This window comes from Equus caballus, chromosome X (genome assembly GCF_041296265.1).
Source record: "Equus caballus isolate H_3958 breed thoroughbred chromosome X, TB-T2T, whole genome shotgun sequence".
Taxonomy (NCBI): domain Eukaryota; kingdom Metazoa; phylum Chordata; class Mammalia; order Perissodactyla; family Equidae; genus Equus; species Equus caballus.
The window spans coordinates 114,840,297-114,863,579 of NC_091715.1; the positions used below are offsets into that span (position 1 = coordinate 114,840,297).

Here is a 23,283-nt window from a genome sequence, read left to right on the forward strand (position 1 = left end):
TCTGTGAGTCATTTTGTAGGGCAAATAACCACTCATTATTTGTGAAATCTGATTTCCATACATTCCTTCTACTTTAAGAGAAAAATGGTAACATATTTTCTACTGATTCCCAGAAGCACTAAGTCATGACCAATAGATCATGTCAGAATCTTGCCATCTCTACCTTGTGGCTATAATCAACTGAAAGATCTGTCTCAGTTCCTGGTCACTGATTCACAATGCCATAGGGTGTGAAACGGCCTTGAAGATCAGGATGCCACTCTATGACATATCTAAAATAAGTTTCTACCCCATGGTCAAGATCACGAAAAATGATCAAGCTGGCCACAAAGATATTTTTATGCCTAATTCCAAGCACACAGATCACAGATCACATACCAGATAAACGTATATATTTTAATCCAAGAGATAAAATGCCGGGCACATGTGCCAAAGGTGGCATCCAAAATGCTGTGGGACACTCACATGTTAGTGCAATCAACAACGTGTGAGCAGGCAGACATACACCGGCGTCCCCAGGAAACTATAGCCAAAATGTCTATAAAAGGTGTCCTGGAGCTAGTAGGGAGAGAGTAGGAGCCCAATTTAGGGTTGCTGAGCTGCAGGACATTTAGAGGGGACAAGACAGAGGGAAGAATTTTCACCCCCTTTTCCCAGGCAGCAGGTAAACCACCATATTCACAGCCCTAAGCTTTTCTATTTATCACAACTTCTTTATACTTTTTAATTCTTCAGAAGGCACAGGTATCCAAATGTCCCACATTTCTCCGCAACTATCTCTCTGCCTGCTCCCAGCCTACCCAATGAACAAAGCCTTCGGTTTCCTCATCTTCATTAACATATACACAACTCAAATTAGGGGGATAATTTTGTCCACTCTAAACAGGAATACACTTTCAGTCTTTATGTATATGTTCCCTCCTCCCATCAAGGATTTGGGATAGCTTTCACTTAAAAACATGATACAACAGAAGGAAAATATAAACATCAACTAACATTTGGGTGAAACACAATTTTATAATGGCAATTTTAAGGGGTGGAGAGTGACAGAAACCAAAGAAATATGGCTCAGCTATGTAGCTTTTTTGGTGATCAGACTGGATACAGGCAAATAGCTTAGAGGATCCTGGGGAATAAACGGTTAATTTATGGCTTGGATTTTCCCTCTGAAATATCAACTGTCTCCGTCAGCCTTTTGATGGGAGAACAGGGGTATACTTGGAATGGGCCTATAATTGGGGAGGGAGATTTCACCTTAGGCAGTATATAATTAAGTGCCAAACTGAGTGGCAGTCAGTGCTAGCCAGTGATCAGAGGCGGAGACAGCAGTGGGAGCTGTAGTGACTGTGAAAGGGTTCCTGGAGCAGCAACGGAAGAAGCTGGGATTCTGCCAAGTCTCAATTTCTCTCTGACAATGAAAAGAGAGTTTCTCTTATTTTCTACCACTGTTTCTCAGTGATCATGCCCACCTTCCCAGAGGCTTGGCAAAAAGGGCGCCTGCATCCCATCCAGTCACCCAGGGAATGCATGAACATTCACTTTCCTGAAAATTTCAGGGAATTAAAGATAAACCTTTTCACATGGAAGGTGCACACATTTGGTCATTTGGAGTCCAGAAGAGCATTGCTCTGTCATGTAATTTGGTGATTAGAATTACACATTTATCACTGGGAGGGAAGCAATTGCTCCTAGAAGCTACTGTTGTCCTTGGCCCAGGTACACTATACCTATAACTTGCTCCGGTGTACTGATTTGGCAGAACTGATACACAGATACACAGATTAGGCTGGGTTCCCTGCGCAGTCTATGTATCTGTCTAAATACTCTATTTCTCACCCTACCGGATTTGGCCTTCCTGAGTCCACTCATATGTATACACATATCCAACACAGTTCTCACCAGAAGGACATATAATACAAATACTGCCAATATTAAAAAAAAAAAAATAGGTGACACTTTTCTGTAGCACTTACTATAGGCCAAGAATATTCTAAGCTATTTACGTATAACAAATAATTTAATCCTCATATGAAGTAAATACTGCTATTATTGTCCATTTCACAAATGAGGAAACTGAGGCACAGAGAAGTAAAGGAACTTGCCCTGAGTTTCACAATTAGTACATGGCAAAGCTGCAATTCCAAACCAAACTATCTGGCTCCGAGTCTTTGCTTTTAACCACCATGCCATACTGCGTGTTCTGTAGGGCAAGAGGCAAAAGACTATCCTGTATCATCCATGTTGGCCCAAGTAGCATGTAACAAATAGCCCAGAAAGCAGGGCTGTTCTCATGAGAACACAGACTAGGCTGCCAACTACATGGTATCATTTCAGAAGAACTGGGCAGAATCTCCCACTCCAAAATAGTGCCCACCTCCTGCAAAAATATCCAAAATTCCCACCATTAGCAAGTCACTTCTCTGCTTCTTAAAGGCATTTGCATTTTCAAGAATCCCCTAAAAAAAGGTAAATATCACTGGGCAAGGTAATCCTTTAAACCATTATCAGTCATCTACAGCGTGATAAAAAAGTTCATTGAACTTGCACTCATAATAACTGGGTTCTACCTCTGACTCTGCCAATACTACCTGCGTGACCTTGGGCAAGGCATCTAAACTGGGTCTTGGTTTCTTTATCTATAAAATGGCAATGCTACCTGCTGCAACTCCCTCATAGGATTGTTGCAGGAATTTATGGTTGCAAAGGGACAATTGTAGACTTGAAAGGACTAACTGTAAGGTATTAATATGATCAGCTAAACATCTGGTAGGACTAGATAAATTAGTTGACAGCCAGAAAAATGTATGCAGCCAGTTTAAGATAGACAGACAGACAAGGCATAGTCCAAAAAGAATTATGGCCCAGGCAATTCAAAACTGTCAACCTCAGCAAAAATGGCTGCCATGTGACTGAGTTTCTTTCAGGTATGCTCATACCTTACCATGAATTTCCACTGGGTTGCCCCTGGCTCTTTTTGGATCTGGCTCCTGTACCTGGACACTCTTTAGGTGGCATTTCAGGCCCCAGGACCCCAGGGTACCAGGCTTGGCTCTACCTTCTGGGCGCTAGTACTATTTCTTGACTTTCTCTTCCAGTGTGTTGCTCCTGGCAGCAGCTGCACCACTCTATCTCTACCTGTGACCCAACACATCTTCCTCAACTCACTCAGCCCCCTGGTTATACCAGCACCCTGGAACCTTGCTTCTCTGCCTCAGTCAATCATTATTTATTAAGTGCCTACTACGTGACAGCACAGTGCCCTCTCCATGAGGCAGGTGGTTCCTGCACCTACAACACTAAGGATCTGGAAGCGACAGGCAAGGCACAGGGGCACCAAGATGGAGGAGAGGAACATGAAAAAGTAGGACAGAAGGTAAAAAGATAGTTTTCATCTGCTTCACTCCTTTGCAGAAAAGAGTGTAACTGTTGTAGAGGTAACTGTTGATTAAGCAGCTACTCTATGCTACATATTTGGAACTGTAGGGGAGCAGAATTTGCCACCCAAAAATATGTCTCTTTGGCTTGATTATTTTGAAGAACAAAAGACTCCGGAAGAAACTTTGGCCTTCCCCTAAATCCCTAAAAACATTTAACATAGAAGGCCTGCTCCAGGAAGGAGCTATCATCATACATAATCATAGTATAATATGAACTAGGGGTGCTAGACAGGGGGGAACCTAGCAAGGCCCATTTGGTCAAAGTCCTCCCTATGTCCCAATGTCTCTGCAAGGTATGGCAAACATTTATTTACCAAACATTTGCTTTCCCACCTCCATGTGAACTGCCTTCCTACCCTTTGAAGTCCCAAACCACTACCCCCAACATCTTCTTTTGCCTTTAGCTGAAGATGGTAATTAAGGTGATGGCTTTTGGCCTTTTTGGTGAGTTATTCAGTTTTCTTGGGTTTCTCCAAAGTATCCATGTTATTAAACTTTGTTTGATTTTCTCCTGTTACTGTCTCATGTCAATTTAATTCTTAGACCAACTAGAAGAACCCAGAGAGGCAGAGGAAAATTTCTTCCTCATCTACAGTTGGTGATGAGGATGGGAGAAAATTCAACTGGCTGGACACTGATTGCTCCAGGACTACCGAAACTGAGACATCGTGGACCTCTGACAAGAGCTGGCAGGAGGTAAAAAGAGTTCTTCCCATGAATCTCCCAGGTCTCTGCCTGCAGGGTGCAATGGAAGCAAGAGTGGTGAGTTTTTCCCTTTTTAAATTTAGATTAGCAGGAGAAAATATTTGTGAAATTAGTTTCTGGGACTTAGAGACTCTGGGAAACTTGGTAGAGTACTCTTTCGTTTTTATTGATCCTTCCTCTCCCAGAGATGGTCACTGTTTTTCCTTGTCTCTGTCCTTTGTGTCATTTGTCATAAGAAAACTCCAGAGGGCAAGACGCAGGCATGGGCCCTATAAACCTGTTGTCTGGGCCTGCTCTGCAGTCTGGTTACAAACTTTGCTATAGGTTAATATGTAAAGGATGAAAAAGCTATTGCTAAGAGACATCTTGGAAGCCAAAGCTACAGAATTGATGGGCATGGGTCAAGCATTTAACAACAATTAGGGTGCTTGCCAGCTCTAGAAGATTCCCATGATAGGATAAGTTGATTATGGAATGGGTTATATCAACACTCAGTAACCCACCAACCTCAAGAAAATTTCCGTGTAACCAGGTACTCTGTGAAAAAAACAAACAATCCCCAGCTCTGGGCCACATCCCTCTTAGGTATTAGTTTGGCTCCAAAAGACCCCCAGGCTCAGCTAAAGCTGTCAATGTATATATAAGAACAGAATGAGGTTTTTCCTTTTGTCTTGTTCTGTGTCTTGAGAGCTTGACTTTTTGGCCAATGAGGCTATTCTCACTGGTCCCACTGTCCAGAAGGTGCATTTATGGGAGTGCCCCTAGGTGGTCAGTTGAATAGACTAGGGCTCCTAGACACCCTTTGTCTGGCTGTCTTAGCTCTCAGCAGAGTTTGTCATAAGGGGTCCCAGTCCACAAGAGGCCTTTGTCATTTCAACCTTCATTGCCTGTTACTGTTGAAAAAAATCCCATTCCAGTAAATGAATGTTTGGTGCCACGGATTATTAGGTTCATGACCAGAGGCATCCCACGTTCCCATGAAAGACCAGAGATAACATTTTCACTACACCAAACTTACCACCTGTGTAATAAAGGCCTTTGCTTTTTTAGACTATTGTTGGGAGTGAACTTTCTGGATCTTGTGAAGGCTGCTTGTTTTGCAGTTTCTTTTGGGGGTGCCTCTTATGTCCCTGGTTAAGCTATAAAAGGCTTATTGGTTTGAGTCACTATGAAGATCTTACTCCTCAATGGCCAGATGATGGATCCTTTAAATTGGAAAAATTTCTAAATTGGAAAAATTTTTAGAGCGCTATCATCATAAACAGCTGTTTTACTGGTACCTATGGAAAGACCAAATTACAAAGAAATATAACAACCTGCCTTAAGAACTTAATCGAATTTGGGGTCTCAGCTTCCCCTCATGGTCTTACGGATGCTAATGAAAACATTAGGTTAATTAACAAGAGAATGGGGAGAAGCCACAGGAGAGTCAAGGCTTGAATAAGGTAAATAAAGGTAAATAAAGCAAATATTGAAAGGGAAGAAAATAATGAGGAAGCAGAGAGGGAAGACTCACAGAACTCATCCTAGCAGGACAAAAACCTTTAGATGGTTATTTAATAAATGGAATGAATAAAATGGGCATTGATGGGGTTGAAACAAAGATTTTAATACAGCACTACCAAAGGTTGGATGGGCCAAAGGGACCCCCTACTGGGCAACCCAACACTAAAGGGCCCCAAACAGTCATCTCTATTTATTCATCTGGAGAAATTTTCAAAGCTGGAAGGCAGAGATCACAATCAGAAACCTGATCAAGAATCGCTTAGGGCAACAATTAGGCCAGTTAATCAAGTTAAAGATTGACAAAAAACCCAGGGTCAGCTCGACCTCTAGCTGTGGACTCCAAGCCTTTTGCACAGAAATGGGTAAAATGAAATGGGGGGTGGAGAGAAGAAATTTCTGAGACTCCTTGACGCAGGAACCCCGTGAGCTATGGCACCAGAACCCATTTGTGGATCCTTAGGATACAATTAGATTGAGAAAACATGAAAGCATATGGGTTGATATGATTATAAAGTTGGAACGTTTGAGCTAGTATTATATGAAGAGGTTACATCAACTTTGCCAGAGTGTTTTATGAATGCTTCCTCCACCTACTATTATAAGACCAAGACTTGTTGATGAGGCCCTAATGGAAGCTATTAAGGTCTAAAAGCTGATGGAATTAGGATGAAAGTTTGTAGAAGTGGTGTATTTGAATGGGCCTTATGTGAAGTGATTGAATCTCTTTTGTCTGATTGTGTTATGAGTTGTATTAAGGGGATGGACATTGTATCTCACTGCTGAATGTTTCCCCTGCCTAACAGTAAAACAGAGCATATAAATCTGCCCTTCAGGCAATGTTAATTAAACATGCTAAAAGGAGTGAGTAGGGGTGACTGAGCCCACACAGTGTGAGATGGAAACTGGAGGCTGATATTCGGGTGCTAATGGGAAGGATAATGGACATTCTCCCCGAACCCCCACAAGGTGAATTGGTCTAAGGTTGAATTGTGCACTTGGAAATTAGGCCTTTGTTAAACGCTTTGTGCAGGCTTTTAAAAGGTGTGATACATTGTCCTGAAGATTTAGAACACAAAAATCTTTTGATTTATCTCTTAGTTAGAAATCTCCCTGATAGGGGCCAGCTTGGTGGCGCAGTGGTTAAGTTCGCACGTTCTGCTTCTCAGTGGCCCTGGGTTCGCCAGTTCAGATCCCGGGTGCAGACATGGCACCACTTGGCAAAAGCCATGCTGTGGTAGGCATCCCACATATAAAGTAGAGGAAGATGGGCATGGATGTAAGCTCAGGGCCAGTCTTCCTCAGCAAAGAGGATTGGCAGTAGTTAGCTCAGGGCTAATCTTCCTCAAAAAAAAAAAAAAAAAAGACAGAAATCTCCCTGATATAAAGAAGAAAATTAAAGAAAATCTAGTTGGATGAGCAGATCAGCCTTTTGATATTATTCAGGTTACAACTCAACTATTTGAGAAATTAAAAGCAACTACCCTTGTATGGCAGATCTCTACAAAATCAGAAATGTAAACACAGCCCACAATTACCTGAGACTGATCCCAGTTAGCTCAATCAGTAGAACCTAAAAAGAGAGGGGGTGAGGAAGTATTTGGAAATTTGGTAAATGAAAACATCTTATTAGTAAATATTAGTAAAACCTACACAAATATTAGTAAAAAGCTTCAGCAAGTGAACCTCTTTCCAACTGTTAAGACAAAATTTGGACCCAACAATTCTTTTCTAAATTAGTGATTTTTGTGTTGTACCTGATTCATAGCAAACATTTAACAAAAGTTATAGGGTCTCTATCTGTGTCTTCATGTACGTCTCTTTATATATGTGGTAAACGTGAGACATTTTTCCAGATAGTACGGCCAAAATTAAGAGCTCTATTTAATTGGCTTAAAGCAAGTGCTTGTACAAATTTTCTTTTTTTTTTTTTTGAGGAAGATTAGTCCTGAGCTAACTGCTGCCCATCCTCCACTTTTTGCTGAGGAAGACTGGCCCTGAGCTAACATCCGGCCCATCTTCCTCTACTTTATACGTGGGATGCCTACCACAGCATGGCTTTTGCCAAGCGGTGCCATGTCCACACCCGAGATACGAACCGGCGAACCCCGGGCCGCCAAAGCAGAACGTGCGAACTTAACTGCTGCGCCACCGGGCCAGCCCCTAAATTATTTCTAAATGTAATAGAAACTAACCCAAATGTTTTTCAAGTTAACATGATATAAAATAATCTTTGGTAAATAAAAGTTTCCTTAAGTCTGTTGGCTTGGTTGAAATTAGCATGCTTCAGTTATCAGCATTGGATAGGATACAGACCTTCAGCTTTTCTTCTGCATGGGTTTATTAGTCAAATAGCTCATGTTATCTCTGTTACAAAATTTGTCAGCAAAAATAATAACTTAGAATGATAGCTAATTTTGTCTAATGTTTCATTAGGTTTTCGTGGGTAATCTAAATATAGCTGTTGGGAGCAAATAATTTAGATAGATCTAAGTGCAATAAGGGATCATAGACAAACGTTTTAGCAATAATTTTATTTTATGGAATGCGTGCTTAAAAATACATTCCAAAATCTCTCTGGTAACTTGAAACTTTGAAGTTTTGCTAAGTTAAATTCAATGATGGAGAAATCATGGAATATCTATATCATTTTCACATAGGATAAATTACTGAAACACTAATTGCTAAACAAGACTAAATTTACCTACTTTGGTCTTCTTATTACAGAGAAACTAAACATGTTCAGATCTATTAGTAAACATGTCTTGTGTTTCTTGAAAGATTGCACTATGAAGTAGCATATGTTTCTATAAATTATGAAAAATATTTAAAAATTTGCCAAACCACAAAATACTAATGTAAAAGGCAGTTCATAATTGTTTATTTTTCACTAGAAAATAAAGTTTTTAAAAATTCTAATATGAAGATACACTTTATTAAGAGAAATGAGAGTAATTTCCCTAAAATAGAACTTCTGGTTATGAAGGACAAAACTAAATGTACATAAAGGTTCAAGAGAGAGAAATTTACTTTGTGTAATCAAGTTGTTAAAAAATTGAATTGTTATTATGAGGGTTTTAAAATTAAGCTTTAATATCAATACTGTGCTTACATAAGACTAGAACTTAAACTTTCTTTCATTTGATAAAAGAAAAGTTTCTTTAAATTTGTAAGTGATTTGCCTAGAAGATGAAGATTCTATATTTTATCAAACTAACTTCCTGTGCTTGCTGTCTTTACCAGGTCCTTGATTACTTAGGAAAACTATTCTTTTTAATATTAAAAGAGCTAAGTTTTGCTAAAAGCTATGTAACCTTCAGTGTTTGCTTTCAATCTTTTATTGTCACTTTCGTTATATAGATAACATGGTATTGTTTCATATTGATCTGTAACCCTACTTAGTCAAGTATCTAAACCTTTGATATCTTTAGCAAACTTCTCAAACCCAAATTCTAATACTGAAGTCTTTTTTTTTTAAGATTTTATTTTTCCTTTTTCTCCCAAAAGCCCCCTGGTACATAGTTGTGTATTTTTAGTTGTGGGTCCTTCTAGTTATGGCATGTGGGATGCTACCTCAGTATGGCTTGATGAGCGGTGCCATGTCCACACCCAGTATCCGAACTGGCAGAACCCTGGGCCGTTGAAGCAGAGCACGTGAACTTAATCACTCAGCCATGGGGCCAGCCCCCCCGAAGTCTTTTTGACATAGAATAAACTTTGGGATTTTTCCAGAGGGCCCCTAGAACATTCCAAAGTTTTGTCAAACTAATTAGGCTTGTTTGTGTGTGTTAAATTGCATGAGATGCATTGTCAAATAAGTGATGCTAAACCTCCTTTATGGGTATCCTTTTGTGCTTATATGTTACTAATATAAACATTCTAACAAATTCTATGAAATTTTTAAAAATCTGCTATGTCCCAGTATAATGTTATCAGTCATGATTCTAGCTATTATCTTAAAGTGTTATGTCACAGAAATAATCAAATTTCTTTTTCAATGGCATTATAATGAGCCATTTACTAAGCCTTTTGTCATTTACAGACAGTTACTGTTTTACTCTGATGTTTTTGCAAATATGTTTCATCTTTAGAGAGATTCATGGAAAGGACTCTGACAGTTACTTTAGAATATAGCTTTCTGATAAAGTTTCAGATAATAAAATTGAACTGATTAGGAAATTACAGAACTCTAACAGAGAAACTGATGGCTTCATAAAACTGCTAACAAAAGATCAAGATCAAGATTTGATTACAAGTGACTGAATGAACTGATGAGGATAATTATAATTTTTATGATTTTGTTTGAAATATTGCTTTTTTTTAATATTTTCTTTTTCCAGATTTGAGGAAACATTTTTCTCTTTTAAGATAGCTATAATTTATACCAAATTGGTAAATTATACCTTTGTAAGCAGAATTGAAACATTTATCTTTTTGTCCCTACCTGATCCCTCCAGAATTTGGAAACTCTTAGTGAGTGGGTATTCTTATTTTTATGACAATATTTGCATAAGTTCAATAAGAATCTGCTCTCCTTGTAACAGGACACAATTGGAATCACTGGTTATATTACCAAGGCTTTGACTGAAATGTCATACTTAAGAGAGAATGTCCATAGATTCAAATATGACCAGACAGCTTTAAGAAAGATTGACATTATGGAACAAATAAAGCCCCTAGGAAATACTGGCCTGGTAACTTGCCTACAGGGCTCCCAGTAGCCTTACCTGGTGAGTAAAGACGGTCACTTCCTGGCAGGTGCAAGAACCTCTGGACATTTGGGGGACCTGGAGAAGAGGTGAATTCACCCAAATCTATATGTATTGCAGGTGGAGTCTGATGACAAGTCCTTGGCTTGGGTTTCCTGGCCATGAAAGGCCTTTAAAAGTTCAATCTGAGATTCCTTATGAAAAGTTCCAGCGAAGCAGATTTAAAGGAACCTATATGATCAATCACGATTCTTGCCATACTTACGTTAATAAGCAGGCCAAGGTTATTGAAATTAGACTTATTTTGCAGACAAATTAGTCTTAATTTGGCTATCTTTGGTAGAAAGGAGGGTGATTTAGAGAGAAAAATTGTGTTTCAGTAGCACACGTTTGTGGATGTTAGATTCTAGCTCTGTTAATTGTCTTTGAGATTTTTGTATTCACCCTGTAAACTGGACTGGATCCTGAATTCTCCTAGTTTCCCGAATTTCTGGCTACAAATCTTCAAACTAATGTTTTCAATTTTCTCCCATTCTTTTGATTAGGAATCAGTGAGAACTGAAACCACCCTTTTTCCTGAAGCCCTGGGAATGAAAGCTGAACAACTTGATAAAAACTAAAGAGAAATCACCACAATAGCCTATGTTTAAACAATCTTTATGCCTGTTGGTGGGTAACCCATTCAGAAACTTACCTGAATACCCAATGACATCATTAGAGACATTTCAAACTGATAAAGATGCTTCAACCCTGACATGTAGAAATCTTGGCTGGCTGCCCCCTGCGCTCAGAAACTGGTTTATAATTTGCTCCAACCATTAACCTTGGTAACCCCTTGTTTCCATAGAAATGCCTTTTATTAAATACCGATTGCTTGCTTACACAATATAGGCTTAACTTTGGGAACCCACCTGCATCACCACTTGAAATTAATTTAACACAACTGACCTATTGTGAGGTCAGAGTGGTTCGGTGAGATAGAACAATCTATCAACACCAGAGGCCTCCTTTGTGTCACAAGATCAATCCCATCCCTGCCATGATGAGGTAACCACTATTTTGATTTTTATATAATAAGCTTTTTATATATTTTTTAAGGACTAAGGAGTTTTATTTGTTTGGAGAGCTCTAGTCTCTAAATGCAGGATCTCCCTTGAAGTACTTGGGCAGCCCAATACCTAAATATTTTGTCATCTTCAATGTCCTTAGGCTACCCAGAGCCTACTTGCCTGGCTGGCTATCCCTCCTCCCCCATATCACTTAGGATAATACCCAGCTGTCAACAAAAGGAGGGACAGCCAGAGCAACAGGACACAAATAGGACCCATATCATTGTTAGAACCCACTGACAAAGGGTTATCACTTTACTAGATAGCCAAGAAAGTGCTCAGGTTTGTCAAGAGCCCATGGACTATTAGGACAACTTCACTTAATCTGTTAACTCTGCTAACAACATGCCTTACTTGGAACAGAAAGAAAATACCACCCTTATTCCCCCTCTTGGTTAAGGAATGTTCCTCTAACTTCCCCACTGGAACTCAGAAGAAGGGAAGGTATTATTAAAGCTTGCTTGTCCTCTATCCATAGGTTACAAATCTGTGTCTTGCTCTAAAGGTCCACTTACCTAACAAGAAAAACTGCTCCTTGTTTCAAGACAAAGATAGAACTATAGTTAAGAGAGGGCATGCATAAGACAAGAGAGACCTGAGCCATTGCCAGAAAATATCGTTCCATTGGAAGTATTGCAAAAGGGAGTCAAGCATCAGATGAGAGATTGGTCAAAATAACTTTTAAGGCTTAAACTCAGTGGTTTCATGGTTCCTGATTATAAGGGGTGGAGCTTCCAACATAAAGGTTTTTTGCAGGTTCAGTGGAGCTTCCTGAACTCTCTAGGTGGAATGGAAAAGTTAAATGCTAAAATAATGCATTTATCTTTTGCTATAAATATAGAGAAATGAATGGAAACTAAGAATGTGACAGAAATCATCTTTTAGGCCTTTGGTTTTTATATCCATCAAACAAAAATGCACCACCTATGCTAAGGTAGGATATAAATTATTACTGTCCCCAGGATTTTACCTAATTGGTGTATAGATAACGTTTTTTAAATCCCTCATGGTAGCAATTTACTAACAGAGAAAAAAGTCAATTGTAATGGCCTATCAATTAACATATAACATGTTAAGCAAATTTCCCCCTCAAGTACATCAAAAAACCTTAAACAGCTGCAGAGCCTGTGTTGGAAAGCTAGGTAATTAAAACTGAGAGCTAAGACACTCATGGACGAGTCACATGCTCAGCCAATAAATACTTACTGAGTACCTACTGTGGGACAAGTATTGCTCTAATCACTGAACCTTAACAAAAAACAAACATGTTCATTTGCGTAATTCCTTTTGAACCTGATCAAGACACTTGGAAGAAGTACTGTCATTTACAAACTATTTGGATTTGTGGCTATTTCTATTCTAAAGCCACATTTACCTCACCATATTAAAAACATGGAATATTAGAGCTGGAGGGACCTCAAAAGCTCACTGGCGCATCCTACCCCATTCATAGATGGCAAAGTCGAAGTGCTGAGAAGTTTATAATAAATTTTTAACTATTAAAGCCACGGCTGGAACCTTGAATTCCTTAATTCTGATTCAGTGCTTGTTCTACCAATGAAAACCATATCAATAAAACCACATCTCTCCCCAACACCCACGCTGGCCTCCACCTCTTTCGATCAATTTTTCAATAATCAGTTCTGCATTTTTCTCTAAAATAAATAGCAATCTTTCTATCATCCATGGGCACTGGGCCCAGATTTAAAACATGGAGCTTTAGGATTGCAAACATCTCTCATCAATGGGAGGTTGGGGTGGGGTCAGCTGGCAAAAATCACCTAGCTTTGGGCATTTAGCTAAGATGTCCAAAATTCCAGGAAGATATTGGGGATGTTTTATCCCTATTGTCTGGCTGCTATGGAGGAGAAGGTGTCATCTTAAAATTTCTATTCAGAATTTTAATTAAATTGTGGCCTGTGGCAAAATAGAAGGACATTAAAATCAAATGCTAGTGTCTCTTTGTTTATTTTATGGGCTCTCATCTCTAACTAGTTCTCGCTGAAATAATTAAATGTCTTTTCAGCAAATGGACTGTTCAGGCTGTTTAGTTTAATGTTTCCTATAACCTAGCAAGTATGTACTTTATAATTCAGCTGATGTCTGCTCTCCCTTCCCACCTATCTCCCCCCATATACACTTCTCTCCTCTTTCCCCACACAGGCTGGCTTGAAGGCTTCTGCAGATCAGAATGGCATTAATGTACCTGTAAACCAAAGTGTCCCTCACACAGACTGGCCATGGAGATTGTTGGAGGTTGAGCACATTGCATTTGATGTTAATGGGTCAGAGGAGCTTCTAGATTGAAATTGGTGATGGTGGGGAGGACACACATTGTAGTCAATGAGGCCTCTTGGTCTGAGACTGATGCCTGAAATCTCCTATTTACTAACCCATTGTATTGCATGAAAGGAAAATTCCTTTTGTAAAAGTATAGAATCCACAAGGAGGAGGGGACAGAAGAATTTACCTGGGCAGTGTGTATGATGGGGGGATGCTGTTCTTCTGCTTAGTAAAACAGCTTTATTGACCCTCTGTGGATAAAAGCCAAAGACCAGGGACTAGTCTGAAATGGGGAGATTTAGTCAAAGGAGGGCTACTTGCCTATATAATAAAGTAGAAAAGAGGTCTTTCGAAGGATAAAGAGATTATTCCTGTGCACAATTATTTTTTGCTTCCTCTGAACAAAGCCTTACCCCAGAAATAGGAGATAGAAAGGGAGAGCAAGAAGAGAGGATGAAGATGGTGGAAAACTGACTGTACTTCTAATGCGAGATTACAGCGTTCTTCTAGGCACTGGGCTAAGTGCCTTTCCCCACAATCTCATGCAATCTTCCCAACAGTCAGATGAAATAGGGACCATTAGTCTCCTCATGGAGAGATGTGAAAATTGTGGTTTAACAATATTAAATGACTTACCAAAGGTCTCATAGCTACTAAGTGACAGAGTTGGCATTAATATTTGTCATCTCTGCCATGCTCACAATGAAAGGGGGAAAATGGTGTGAATATTTAAAATCTGGGCCTACAAGCTCTTAGGCTCACCTAACCTAAATAATGATTACAGTCTTAATGCTAGTGAAAGGTGACAGATATTGGGTAGTTATACGCTAGGCATTGTGCTAAGTACTTTACGCAAGTCAGTTCATTGAATCATAACAACTTTTTGAGAAAATATTTTTATTCACTCTATTTCACAAATGAAGAAATGGAGTCTTTGAAGTTAAGTAAATTGCCCAAGGTTACATATCTAGGAAATGGAAAATGCGTGGAGTGAGAGCAGCCCCCCATAACATGGTGGGACACAAGGGCCTAAGAAGAGAGAGAGTTACCAGTAAGACATTGCCTCTAATTGTGGCCCCAGAATCTTTTGGAACTTTGATTAAAAATTTTTATATTTCTCCCTATTCTATGCTCTAATCTATCCTGGAAAAGTAAGTCTTGGGAAACTTATGCTTCATGAAGTGGAGACACAATAGAGAGTCAAGAAATTTGATGAATAAATAAATGAATGAATGGAATCTAATCAGTAGTTTTCATTTTTTCATCCTGTAGCCCTGTAAGCTCCATGTCTCTGGTGGGTTGAATCCTTTCATATGAGTTTTTAATGCACCAAAGTTTTGAATAATGAAAGGTAATGAATAAGAGAAAGGACTTATTTGTGCTTAGATAAATAGGATGTGGAAAAATCTAAAAGGAAATTGTTCTCCCCAGGCTCTCATTGTCTTTGGATGGGGAAACTGGTAATGGAGACCAGCCATCTAGGAATGAAGAAGAGTTAAGAATGCCAAGAGGAAGGGTGGTATTGGAGCTAAAAGGGAACTAACATTTTCTGGACGTACTATGTACCAGGTCCTTTTATATACCATAACTCATTTAATCCTCACAACTATCCTGGGAGGCAGGTGTTATTATCTCCATTTTATAAATAAGAAAATTGAGGCTCACAAAGTAAGGAACTTGCCCCAAGTCTCACATATAGGAAGTGATGGAGCTAAGGTTCCATCTTTGGTTTGACTCTTTCTAGAACACTCACTGCCTCTTCAATTAGAGAGTAGAAAACAGAAGGGCATTTTAATCGAGTGAGGAAAAGAAAAGCTTTCAGATTTAGAAAGACAAAATATATGGTGAAGAACTTGTGGAAAGTCCCAAACCAAGAGAAACAAGATTTTAGGAAACTAAAAGACAGGCCCTGACTGAATGCAATAATCTTTAGGAAAGTGGTGTAGCCTGGATTCTAAATTCTCTACTATGTTACCCATATTTCCTCACTTGTTAATTGTAGCAAGTCAATCTAGAGCAAGAGTGAATTGCAGCCAGGAAGACAGCCCAGAGCCAGCAACATAGGATGGTGAGGAATAAAGATGACAGTGTCCCCAGGACACTTGCTCAGACCTTTCCCCCAGCCTTTGTATGACAGAAGGGAACAGCAGAGCTGGCTGCCAGCTCCCAGCATCTACCTCCTCACTCCTCTTGACTTTATTCCTGATAATCTCATCTTGCATATACAGCTACCAACAATTAGTTTTTTGAAGCCTTACAGCTTTCAGTCTTCTTTTCAAGTCATGCAAGCCAAATCTAGGCCTAGGAAGTAAACACTGTTTGCTGAATCTCAAATACCCGCTCCACTTGTTATTTCAGATCCTCCAAGATGCACATGTCGAGATGGGATTAAACATGAAAGATTTTATTAGGAGAAATGACTGTGTGAAAGAAAATAGGGAGGGAGCAATGATGAAAGCTTGACCCTGAGTGAGAGAGGAGAGAAGGGTGGATGGAAGCAGTCCAAGGAAGCTTCTGCAAGTCCTTGAGCAAAAGTTAGCCAACAAAGGAGTCCACGTGTCTCCCAGGAGGGAGTCTGCCTTAGAATCCCCACTGTGCTCAGGCATGGAAGGGAATAGCCCATGGAAGCGCCAGAACACAGCAGCTGAGGCCCTCAGTCAATTCCGCTCCTGGTCTGCCAGGCACACTGTAATGGGCCGCCACACAACTTCTGTTTCCTCTATTCAGAACTACTCCTGCAGACCTCAGCTCAAGCCACATTTTCTTTTTCTTCCTAATATTTTTAAACAACTCTATAGTTCTAGAAAAAAAGAATCATCAAAAAATACATAAGAACATATTCATAGGGATGCACATTTTTTCCTTTCATCTCAGGCTCCAGTATGTCTTGGTATGATACTGGTCTTTATTCAAAATTTTGCTATTTTGTTCATCACGGATTTTTTGCATTAATTTTGAGTTTTTAAAATATCACAGTAAAATAGTAAAGTATCATTTTCTAAGGGAAACTTTCCTGATAACCACCCCACCCCTAGTGGAGGTAAACTTAGTTTTTCATATGCTTTCATAAAAACATGTTTCTTTCCTTTAGAGAATGTCTCTCAGTTTGTACTTAAATCTTCATTAGTGTGATTATTAGATTAATGACTCTCTCTCTTGTTGAATTTTAAACTCCATGAGAGCAGGGACCATGACTATCTTGTTCACTGCTTTATCCTCAGTGCCCCACCACAGTGACTACAGCAGATGCTCAATGAATATATTTTGAATGAATTGATGTGAATGAATAAACATCAAAGAACAGATATGAGTTACAGAATCAATTCTAATCCCAAACCAACTGGAAACTATGTAAAGCCCAGGGCTAGGACACAGGAAACAGAGCTTGAAGAGGTAAGAGTGAATGGGTAGGTTAAGGTAAAGATGGTGACAGGATTCTTAAGCTGACATAAGCAAATACAAGATGTGGCTGGTGCCTGCTAGGCCAAACTAACTGAGATTCATGTTAGAGAAATTAAGGTAAAAAAGAAAGAGTGAATGTGCTTGGGGAGTGAGACTGATCATGAACGTAAACCAAAAGAGTATCCCCTTACTTGATCACGCAGGCTGGTCCAGGAAATATGGAATCAGGGCTGTAGCAGACACACAGGGAGCCAGGGAAGTAGAAACAGAAGTAATGCAGGAGCCCAGTCACCCGCAGAAATAGCCTCGAGGAGTTCTCCTGAGAAGTGAGCTTGTGTCAACAAAGTCTGCGGACCTTGGCCAGGTTTTTAGCTCAGGTCTTCTCAGGTAGCCTCTTCTCCTCTTAAAGGGGCCACATCCTCTTATGACGAGGGCTGGGGTTCTGGGGCGGTAATCATTGCCCAGCAGCTGCATCTGTTGACAGCCCTGCAGTCCTCCAGGCCCACTTGGAATTTTACCTTCCTAAACCTTGGCTTTCTCTTTTCAAAAAGAAGGATAAAATTTAACCTCATAGGATGACTAGATTAGGATACGAGAGAATAATATGAGAATAATATGAGATATAATAATATGCAATGGGGTCTAACATGGCTCCTTGCAAACACTCGGTATTTTTACACGAAAAAATAAAATTAAAATTAAAACAAAGCAAAATCTTCCCTCTGACTCCACTGATGAAAAAAACAGCTTTGGATACACAATATACCCAAAATCTTTAGAAAATCTCCTTAAAATTAACAAGCCCTGATCTAGTTGAGTCAGTATTAGCCTCTAGGCCAGATGATGTAGAAAAATTACAGAATTCTAGGATCTCTGAGCTGAAAGGGCCCTTCAAGATTAGTCCAGTTTGCATTAGTGAGCTGTGAGAATGCTGGGGAAAGTCACTGATTGTCAGCTCCATGTGTCTGTGCATCTTCACAGAATTTTATGACGTGGAACTTTGGAAGACCATTGCTAGAATTACTGTCTACTCGCTAGCTAGAGCAAAATGTGAATTTATTCCACAGCCAAGCATAAGAGGGATAAAGCTAATTTCAGCCTGGGACTGAGGTAGAAACTAATGCATATTTGTCAGAAAAGTCATGCTGCATCATTAGGGCAATGAGTCAGCCAAAGCTGTGGAAAATCACATCAATAATCTGTTCTCATTTCTGATTGTAGTCGAGTGTTTATACGGTCCTAAAAGTCCAGAGTCTTGTTCTATTCTTGTCTATTTTACTGACTCATTGATTTGAGGGTGCTAACTGACTAAACTTTGTGTGTCTCTTTCATCATCTGTAAACTCTAGGCTACAAATACCTACATGTGTGCAAAGCCATCTTTGCTTCATCAGTGTCATTCACAGCATAACACACCAGCTCCTCTGTCAGAACAGTTATTTGTGTAAAACACATTAACTCCAAGGATAGACTTCAATTGCATTTGACAATTATTTCTTGGAGCCTAGCACAGTGGGAACACAAGTCCGAATAAAATACAGTTCCCGTCCTAAAACGGTGATTCTCAAACACTGGTGCGCAGATGCGGACCAGTCCACGACAATGTTTTCACAAGTCCGCAGCAAAATTTAAAAAAAAAACAAAGAGGATAGGAAAGAGAATGTTCCATGACTCTAAATTTATATTCAATTTAAAAGAATTTCCTTTATTACAAGCTTCTTATGACTATTTGCAGTCTACTTTTTTCGTGGCACTGAAACGTTTTTTATTTTATGGTGGCATTTGTCTCTTTTTAACATCCTTACCTAGCAAAAGAAAAAAATGGCAACCTTAGGTCACTCCATTTTTTAATTTTAATTTTGTTGGTCTGTTAACTCAAAATGTATGAGAACCACTAAATCACTTACCACATACTCAAGGAATATAATGAATCCAGCTTATAGCATAGTCAAGAATTGCTTTAAACTTGTTATTTAGAAGTTTCTTTTCTGGGAATTTTTTGTGTTTATAATTAGAAACTCCAAAAAAGAAAAACAGATTTTGAGCTCAAGCTACTGCTAAAAAAAAAAAAACAACAAAAGGAACAAAGCCAATAATGACCAAATGGTGCCTGGCACGTAAAAGACCTTCAGTAAATATTTGTTGAAAAAGTAAATAAATTATCAAATGAAACAAATATAGATTTAAATAACACCAAGCCAAGTAGCTACTAAAAACAATACTGATGCGCAAGAGGAGCATTTTCACTCTTTGCTCAGAATAATGTAGAAATGGTTTTTCTTTTCTAATTTTTCTTTTCAATTAGAGATAACTGCTGAGTATTATGCCTTTAGCCTAGCAAAGGCCTGTAGCTCATTTTTCTCTCTTGCCAAGAGGAAATAAAAGTGGTGGTCGGAGGAAATTGAAAACAACAAGGAAATTATTTAGATTCACAGAATTTTGGGTCAGAGACTTTAGAAATCACCCAATCCATTACCGTCAATTTACGGATAAGTAAACAGGCTCAGAGAAACTCACTCAAGCTGCCCAAGCTTTAGGGTTTGGACTAGGAGAACAAAGTCAAGATACTCCTGCCATCTAGCAGCAGTATACCCTAACTGTAGGGGGAAGATAAGCATCATTTCAAACCTCTTGAATAGTCAAAATATAAACTCGAAGGTTTTAAAATACTTTCAAAAGTCAGAGGAAACAGAGACATAAAGATGGGAAATGTTCAAATTAGAATTCATGGAGGAGGGAAATTATTCTGGGCTAGCAGGTTGTAGAAGAGCTAAGGTCCAGAGACTGGCGTGGATATGATGCATTTGAGGAATGCTGAAGGACAGTGAGTTATAAGTGACCTGTGAATATATCTGCTATCTCCAGGATTTCTCCTTTGATAGTATTCATTAACACTAGATTAGCAAAGAGCTCTTACTATCAACCAATCACTAGGAATGGAGATAGTCTTGCTCCACTGAATCTCACAATAAGAATTACATCCATGTTGGGGCTGGCCCTGTGGCATACTGGTTAAGTTCATGTGCTCCGCTTCAGAGGCCCCGGGTTCATGGGTTCAGATCCCAGGCGTCGACCTATACCACTCATCAAGCCAAGCTGTGGCAGCATCCCACATACAAAATAGAGGAAGATTGGCACAGATGTTAGCTCAGGGCCAATCTTCCTCACAAAAAAAATTACATCCATGTTACCACAAAGATAACCTGACAAAATACAAAATTAACACGTGTATAAGGCCATTCAATGCAGCATGATTTGTAGTTGAAAAGAACTGGAAATGACTCAAATGTCCATCAATTGGCAACTGCTTGAATAAACTATGGTACCTTCACATAATGGGTATTATATCACTATTTAAAAAAAATAAAAGAATGAGGAAGACTAGTATATACTGATATGGTATATCAACAGGATCTATTATTAGGGGAAAAAGCAAGGGTAAAACAACGGAGGTGATATGCCACCTTTTGAGGAACCTACTCTAAAGGGAAACATATACACCTGCACATACATACATTTACTCATATTTTTAAAAAGATACAAAGGCAGGATAAACAATAACTAATAAATATGCTTATCTATAAGCAGAAGGAGGGGTTAGGGCGGAGGAGACAGGGATGGCCTTGAGACTTCTTTAAATACACCTTGTTATACACTTTAACTTTGGAACAAATTAATCAAAAAGAAAAAAATCCCTAAAAGTAGAAAGCAGATTGAAACAAATGAACTGAACTTTATACTAAATTGGTGACAAACCCATATAGAGAAAAGAATTATTTCAACTTGACTTTAAAACACAGAATCTTGACTGTACATCCCTAATTGGATGTATTCTCAGGACATAGAGAACCACGAAGAAATTCTCAACTGTATTCACTAGTTTTATTGTTAATAGTAATATCGTTCTTTTTATTTGGGAACTACTATATATAACTATGCCAATGTTATTAAGAACCAAGATGTTCAAAATAAGAGAAAGGAGATATAAATTCCAAGTTAAGTAAAAACTCTGTAGTCTTAAATTTAAATTGGAAATATCACTATAAACTCATTTTTTCTTTTTTAAAAAAGATAACAGAGTAAATTTCTAGCCATGACCACTGAAAAGTTCTAGCAGTAATGACCACCTAATAGCAATGAGCACCTTGACACACAAATTGTAAGCTCTGAACGTCCTCCCCACTAAATAAAACCAAGATTCCTTAGAGAAACAGCTGACTCCAGGTCTGGCGCAGGGTTATACTAGATGAGCCTGGGATGTCTACTAGAGCAAGAAAGCAAGGAAGCTATCAGCAACTACTGCAGTCATATCAAAGGCCTCAGGAGCCAACTTTCAAGGGGCTCCCACTGGACTAATATAGGACAATTTGGGTATCAAAGTGAAAAATCACTGTGATTTACTGAGACACATCAAATAAATAAAAATCCATGAATCCATAATGAGCTAATAAAAACACATTAGTCATCACTGGAGCTTACCAGGACACCACATCATTCTGAAAATTGATAAGTAAAAGGCAAGAATCAAGCAGTTGTCCTACCTTTCCTATAAGAACTGTATTTCAGAATAGCCACATGGTTGATGGGGGAAATTTCTTCTTTACCGAATTCCAGCTAATAAATGCAGAAGAAATGACAACATTGGAAAATCACCAATCTCCTACCTCTGATGAAATAATGGATCTGGGCAATGATCATGAGCGGATGTTAGTCATTAGGTTAAAGGTTGATGGGACAGTTTATAAGGCAAGAATCAGGCTGACACCACCTGAACCGCACTGATCAATCTTAAGATTCTAAAAAGTGAGACACCCAGACATTATAGGCCTCCTTATGTGATGCAACAGAGGATAAACACCACCAGCCATGAGGGATTCTTAACTTAAAAAGTGGACCCGAATCTAATCAAATCTCTAGAAAAATAATAATCCTGAAAACAGAGTTTTATTTGTATTTGATTAAGGAGCGAAAGAACAAAACAATTCTCACAGCTGGGACCGCTTCACTGCCCCCAGTTCCACCCCTGTAGATTCAGTCTGCCCTAAGGTATGGAACAAATCCTGTTTACTCATTAAGAGGAAATTAAGGAGTCTGAGTTCCATAACTCACACGACTGCATACGGTCAACCTGGCCATTGACCCTGCTATAATATTCTGCCTTGTACCCCAGATCCAACTATTGTTGCCTGCCTTCGCCCCTGTGCCTGCCTACGTTTCTATGTGGTTACTTGCCTGAACCTCAGCTGCTCTGAAACTGGGGCTTGGCTTTGCTCTTACCAGTATTACTAAAGACAAGGGCCTTGGCCTTGAATCCAAACCCAGCTGCTGGGCCCCTATTCCCTATCGCTGACCTTCTACTTGCAGCCTCTGTCCTGCCTGCTCCCAAGCTGCCTGTTTTGAACTTCTTGCCAGCTTATTAGGTGTTTCTTGTCCTATAAATCTTGTGTTAATTTGACCCATACTGTTAAAATTTGAATTAAACATCAGACCATGTATTGCTAATTCATAACATCTTGAGGCAGGTTGGTAACTTTATCCTTGTTCTGAAATGGAACAAAAAAAACACGTGAAACACTTGTTCCTGGGTCCAGATCACATTTGGGGCAGCACTGCTACAAGCACCCTCAATTGACGTTCCTTAAATGAGGAACAATAGACTTGGCCTGGAATTCTGCTGCAAGCTCCTTAGCAAGTGCTCCCATTCTCTCCAAGCCTTGAGTCCTTCCCTTCTTCTCCCTGTCACTTCAGTGCAGGCCCAGCCATGTCTTCCTTCTCCAGTCCAATCTACCCATGCTCTGATGGGAATGCTTTTGCTCTTCCTTTAAAAGCTCCAGCACCCAGGGCAGTCCCCCAGTGGCTGCTTAGTACTCTGACTCTGTGAGGATGCCCTCCTTCTATTATTTTGTGATTTTTATTGTAAAGTAAAACAGTTAAGGAAAACCACACGGACGTATGGCTTAATGAATTCATATAAAGCAATACCCTTGTAACTACTATCAGACCCAGAAATAGATCTTTGTCAGTTATCCCAGATACTCCTTCCATATGCACTGCCCAGATCACAAGCCCCTCCCTTTACTCATACAAAACTGTTGTCTAGTGTTTTATAGTAATCACTTCCTTGCCCTTTTCTTTT

At 39.3% G+C, this 23,283-nt stretch overlaps 1 protein-coding gene across 4 annotated transcripts in view; it reads right to left on the bottom strand.

Moving 5' to 3' along the window:
• The window catches only part of KLHL13 (kelch like family member 13), a 398,306-nt gene that overhangs the window by 234,768 nt on the left and 140,255 nt on the right, over window positions 1–23,283 (bottom strand). The window contains exon 1 of one of the 4 annotated variants that reach the window (XM_070258113.1): window positions 17,340–17,490. The exons of 2 other annotated variants lie outside the window; for them this stretch is intronic. The gene's annotated coding sequence lies outside the window, so the exon portion shown is untranslated. Of the gene's footprint in view, window positions 1–17,339; window positions 17,491–23,283 lie in introns of those variants that run through there. One more of the 4 variants, XM_070258111.1, reaches the window with a different exon arrangement.